The sequence below is a fragment of the Mustela putorius genome, unplaced genomic scaffold (assembly GCF_011764305.1).
Source record: "Mustela putorius furo isolate JIRA1106 unplaced genomic scaffold, ASM1176430v1.1 tig00003896_pilon_pilon_pilon, whole genome shotgun sequence".
Taxonomy (NCBI): domain Eukaryota; kingdom Metazoa; phylum Chordata; class Mammalia; order Carnivora; family Mustelidae; genus Mustela; species Mustela putorius.
In genome coordinates, this window is record NW_025422045.1 from 12,519,408 (window position 1) to 12,525,782 (window position 6,375).

At 39.8% G+C, this 6,375-nt stretch overlaps 1 pseudogene; it reads left to right on the forward strand.

Moving 5' to 3' along the window:
• Positions 1-1,371: 1,371 nt before the first annotated feature.
• Positions 1,372-5,497, forward strand: LOC106006472 (annotated as a pseudogene).
• The last annotated feature ends 878 nt before the right edge of the window (positions 5,498-6,375 follow it).

Genomic DNA, 6,375 nt, shown 5'->3' on the forward strand with positions numbered 1-6,375 from the left:
TCAATCAATCAATCAATTAATTAATTAATTAGACAGAGATCAGAAGTAGGCAGACAGGCAGTCAGGGCGGGGGGGGGGGGATGCAGGCTCCCCGCCGAGCGGAGAGCCAGATGCGGGGCTCCTTCCTGGACCCTGAGATGATGACCTGAGCTGAAGGCAGAAGCCTGACCCACTGAGCCAGCCAGGCGCCCCCTGGTGGGGCAGATCTTAAGGAAGGATTATCTGTTTCTGCACTTTGTAGTCCTGAAAGGACTGTTAAATTAGACTGACAAGGAACTTTCCAACAGCTCGTAAAACAGAAGAAACAGGTATGTGTGTATTCTCTCCCTTTTTTAAATCTACAGAAATAGACACAAGGGAATAATAGCTACTTTGCTTTTAGTTCCTACTAGTTACTTGGAAGGCACTTCATAAATATTACATCTTAAAAATGTCTTTGGGCAAATGATTTCATCTTCCATTTCTTGGCCTCCCTATCTGCAAAATGAGGATTTTAACTGTTCTTACCTCAGAGGGTGTTGTGGCAATGAGATAATATGTGAGAATCATGTAGAACAGTGAATAGCCTGGTACTTACAAATGCTAAGTAGGTCTATGGTTTTTATCATCATCAATTCATTTGAATCTTCAGAGGAAAGGTGTGAGATAAGTGGAATCTATATCTCCATTTTGAAAGGAAGAAATGTGCTCAGAAAAACTGTCATTTAACTAGTACTTGGTGTTCCAGGGATTTCAAGTTGCATCCAGCTGATCCTAAATCTGTTATTTCTGTTTTTGCAGTTGTTTTGAACCAAATTACTTACCTGTAAGAGCTGACAAGGGAATGCCGTAGCACAGAATGAAAGACTCTCCTTTTCCGTAAAAACTAGCTTTTCTAGGAATATCTCTCATAGATTTAGAAACCAAACTCTTGATTTCTTTCTTGACTTGTTTTCTGCTGCAGGCTGTCATGATTTGCTGAATAGCTATATACTGGTTAATAAAAGTTGATTTCACTGGTTATTTTGGAATTGGGGTAAACTTGGCCTGCGTGCTTTGTTTCCACTATTACGTTTAAAGCATTAAGAATTTGACAGTGCTGTTTTAAATAAAGAAAACTACATTCAAGGAAAACTGCATGAAAAAGAAAGGGTGATCTCAGGACAGAAATTGGAAATAGAATGACTGGAGAAGAAAAACAAAACTTGAGAGTATAAGGTTTGTTTTGGCATGATTTAGTGGATGTGCATGCTGGCTGGTTAGCACTGCTCTCTAACCTAGCTGTTCGCCCTCCCAGCCTTTCACTACTGCTTACTGGGGGAGAGGCAGCCCCAGCTCCCTACACCTCACCCTAGAAGAGAAGGGATGTGAGTGAAGAGCTTTAGAAGGGTAATGTACTCTTTAATTTTCAAAGGTAGGCTTTAGCAGTTGGAGAGAATGTTCTTGAACCAAACAAGTGAGTTTCTAGAGGGCTTTCATGAGTTTAGCTCTGGTTACAGCTTGCTTTTTGACTTAGGATGATAGGTTTGTTTTCTCTATATCCTTTAAAGGGTACCCATTCCTTCTGGACAGAAGCTCATTGCAACCAATATAGTGTTCTCTCTTCTGAAAACAGCCTAAAAAACAAAATTCAGGGCAAATTTTAGGGGAAAATCATTTTCACATGAAGTCAATTAAGTTTTGTCTTTTTCTGTGAGGCCCTTGTTTAGAAGTTCTCACTTCTAGGCATGGAAGTAGGAATTCAGATAACATTGTAGAGGGAACTGCTTTCTCCATGATTTTTCTTCCCACAGCTATACTTGTGAGCAAACCACCAAAGTAGTCAGTTCACAGCTACGTGCAGTGTTTACAAGCCAGATCCTGAACAGAGTGGTCTGCCTTCCCAGAATGATATTTTAGAGAAGACAACTACAATCTATGAAGACGACAAGCGTACTTTGCAACAGGAACTCGAGACTCAGAACCAGTAACTTTAGCAGCAGTTTTCTGACAAGCACAGACTAGAAGCCAGGCTACAAGCAAGGCATGGTGACAACCAACCATTAAGTGGGAGAAAGAATGCGTGAGTGTCACTCCTGCGGGACGGTGGCTGACTTCCACCCGAGCTGTTCCGAATCCATGTTCCTAGGCTTAGGGTTTTGGTGGTGGTGGTAGCAGGAGCCACCATTCAGTCCATTCTGTCTCCTTTCTCTGCCCTTAAAATGGCTGACCAGAGAGCTGACATGACAAGGTGTGCTTGACTCTGGGAAGACTGTCATTCTTAGGAAACGAGGCGGCTGTGTGGTCTGGGATGCTTGTTTGGTGTGACTGAATTAGCCGTGTGTTCCTCTTGTTAACCTAGGAGCACTGGGTGGCAGCCAAGCAGCTGGAGATGCAAAATAAACTCTGGGTCAAAGATGAGAAACTGAAACAACTGAAGGCTACTGTTACTGAACCCAAAGCCAAAAAGCCAGAGAGACCCTCCCAGGAGTGGGACCAGGGAAAAAGCCACTCAAAGAGCTGTCTCTCTGTCACCAGTACCTGTAAGTTTTTCATGGTGGGGTAGTCACTTGAACTAGAGAAAATGTGTTCAGATTAGGTAACTTTCTAGGATGCTCCATTTGTTTTATATTATTGTATTTCTCTAACTTCTATATTTAAATATTTCTGAATTTAGCATAAACACAAATTTATTGCAAATTCAGAATAAAACATGGAGTGACTCAGTAAAAATTATTCTAACGTGCTAAAATGATAGAAAAGCAGTGAATTGTTCCTGTGTTTCAGTCTTGCTTATTTCTCGTCCATTTTTTAGCTTTCTAGTAACTATACTGCTCAGCTTCCCACCAGCCAGCAGCTGCTGAACCAGCCACAGCTACATAGGCGCTCTAATTCTTGCAGCTGCATTTCTGTAGCCTCCTGTATTTTGGAATGGGAACAGAAAATTCCTCCGTATAACACACCTATCCATGTCGCTGCTATTGCAAGGCGTAGGCAGCAGGAGCCAGGACAAAGTAAAACTTGTGTCAGAAGGCAAGTGATGTACTGGACGGAAGGCAGGGAGGTGGTTCCCACATTCAGAAATGAGATAGAGCTAGAAGAGGACCACTGCTGCAGGGTCAGTGCCGGCATTCTCCTAAAGCCTGGTGGCCGTAGCGAATTGCGGGTTTGCTGGTGGTGGGGGCGGTTTGTGACTTGATTCATTCAGAAAGTTCAATAGAAAGATGGGTGAGCTCCAAATATAAACAAGGGCTAATTTTTCTGTTACTTACTGTGACAACTCACCCTGAGATTGAGGCCTAGCTCTTCATCTGAAAACACCTGGCCAATGTGTGCCCCAGAGTAATCTGGGCTTTCTTTTGCATAAGCTAAAAAGCAGCCACAAAATCAGCGAACAGTGTCTCAGAGCACATTTTCCATTTTTTTTCCTTCTTGTTTTTTTGCTGCTTCTGAACTTCTATTTTTTAAATTGTTTTCTCAAACTTATTTTGAATAGTTTCAAACTCAAAAGTTGAAAGAATGGTACAATATTTTTTCCCCTTACCTGGATTCACCAATTGTCATAGTCATTTTTTCCTTGAACTTCTGAAAGGAAGTCCCTATACTTTGTGACTTTTAGTCCTACTAAGGACACTGTCCTGTATAAACAGTCTATCAAACCTAAGAAAGTTAACATTAATTAAAATTAGCCTCTGTTTTTCATCTATGATCATAACAAAGTGAATGTGGTTATTCACAACGTGCATGTGGTTATTATGTGTCTTTAATCTCTTTTAATATAAAATAGTCCCCCCCCACTCTTTTTTTGATTATCATGACAGTGTTTTGCAATAGTCCAGGCCTATTGTTTTGTAACTACTGAAGGTTTGCCTGTCTAGTAAATTGCTTTTAATCTCAAGACCTTTATCTCAATTTATAAGGACTTGGCCTCAGTCAACAGTGTTTAAAGAAATTCGTGTTTAAATTTTCTTCTAAAAGATTAAGGTAAAGTTTTTCCTTTGACTCTGAATAAATGGACCAAGTTAATGTGGATTTATATTTAGTAAAATCTTACTATAGCTATTTTAGAATTTGTCTTTTAACAAATTAATCTAATAGTATTTTGCTTTGAATTTTCTTGTATAATTTAGGGTACAGATGAGTTTCATTTAGATGGCCCATACTTTTGCTTACTAAGGGATAGTGATGAATTGCAAGGTATTTACCAAGACAACAGATGACTCTAAAGATTAAGTTCTTTACAAATTTTGCTTGAAACCTACAAATTATGGTGACTGATTTTTCTGATCAACTCTGATAAATTCCCTTTATTTTTCATGAAACTTTAGAGAGTGAACACTATTCAAGGCTTGCTTATGCTTAGTTTAACTAATTCTGCTCTCAGATATTTAAGAGGATTTACTAGAGAGCCTTTAACTTCTCACTTGAAATCAAATCTCTTTAGAAGTGCAGCAAAGTTTAGGCTAGCATCTATGTACCCAGGTTTGTTGGCCAAAAATTATGTTAGGTGGGCTGAATTTATATTTCAGTGAAGATGAAAATATCTGATTTGGTAAATAGCAGATTGTAGTCATTTATCTTTCTGAAGCCAGTTTCATAATGTGCGTATTGCTAAATGTGTTCAGGAAAACTATCACCTTTGCTAAACAGTAGGTCACGAGAGCCTAACTTTGTTCAACATCAGGTCACTTTTTAAGAAGGGAAAATTTCCTGGGTTGCTGGCAGTGTGGGCATCTTTTGTGGCCAACTCTATGGCCCACGTTCTATAGTAACAATGACTTAGCACCAGCAGCTGTTGCTTGTGATTACATAGGGGAAATGCTTCAGTTCTCCAGACAGACTTCCTAAAGTTAGGATCTTTGTCCGTGACCAGGCTGGGAGGATTTGGCATGTGACAGACTTTAATTTGCTTTCAGCTACACAAACAGGAGACATCTCAACCAGTGAGTTGTCTTTGGAACTATGTCCTGTATGTGAAATGCATTTCCTTAGACTGAACATGCTAAATTTAACTTTCCCGGATTTACATGATAGTTGGCTGGAAGCAACAAGTTTTTAACTTGTTAAAGACTGATACAGACTGATTGATACTACATTTGGTTTGGTTCTTGGAATATTTATGAAATATTTGAGAAAAAAATAGTTGGCATGTTTTAGCCATTATTGTGTTTGAACTTGTCAAGAAGTTCTACTGGAGATTTTAAGATCTCAAAATAGAAGTATTTCATTTATAGTCAGTCTCTTAATCATTTTATACATAGGGTTCTTATTATATCTTATGTTCTTTAGCATTATGTACCATAAAGTCCATTAGTTTTTGCTTATTTATTGTCTTTGTATATGGAATGTTCTGTAGAAGTTTAGAGCTTTTACTGACCTCATCTGAAGTTTTTAGCATAGTTGTGGACCTAACAGATTACCTTAAAATAGGAGGCACAAATAATGGTTTTGATAGAGAATGTAAAACCACCTACACAAGAAAGCATAGCCAGTGGGGCGCCTGGGTGGCTCAGTGGGTTAAGCCTCTGCCTTCGGCTCAGGTCATGATCTCAGGGTCCTGGGATCGAGCCTCACATTGGGCTCTCTGCTCAGCAGGGAGCCTGCTTCCTCCTCTTTCTCTGCTGCCTCTCTGCCTACTTGTGATCTTTTTCTCTGTCAAATAAATAAATAAATAAAATCTTAAAAAAAAAAAAAAAACATAGCCAGAATTTTTTCTTACATTGTTTTTTTTTATTTTTTATTTTTTTATTTTTTTAAATTTTATTTTTTAAGATTTTATTTATTCATTTGACAGACGGAAATCACAAGTAGGTGGAGAAGTAGGCAGAGAGAGAGAGGAGGAAGCAGGCTCCCCGCCACACAGAGAGCCCAACGCGGGGCTTGATCCCAGGACCCTGGGACCATGACCCGAGCCGAAGGCAGAGGCCTCAACCCACTGAGCCACCCAGGCGCCCCATCTTACATTGTTTTGTTGAAAGGAGCGCTCCTTGGTAGAATGTATACTAAACAAGCAGTATTAAAAGATGTTTGTTGGTTGTGTGGTTAAATACAAAGAGAACATTTAAATTATCTGAATAACATATTTAGCTTTTGAAAAGGTTTATGCATTTGTTTTGATACTGTCATCAACTAATGTAGCCAAACCTGCTGACTTCTAATAATACCCTTAAATTAATTCTGGGTTATGCTTGTTTCTTGATTCCTCTTTCTGCCTGATCAGAACGCACCACCAGTTCACCTCTGCCACAGACGATCTCCCTCTGCAGGAGACAGATGGGTAGATCATAAGCCTGCCCCTAACGTGCAAACTGAGAGATTCATGCAGCCACAGGTCCGTCCTGCCATCACAGTATCTGCTGCAAATGAAAAGGCACTAGCTAAGTGTGAGAAGTACATGCTGACCCCCCAGGAACCAGT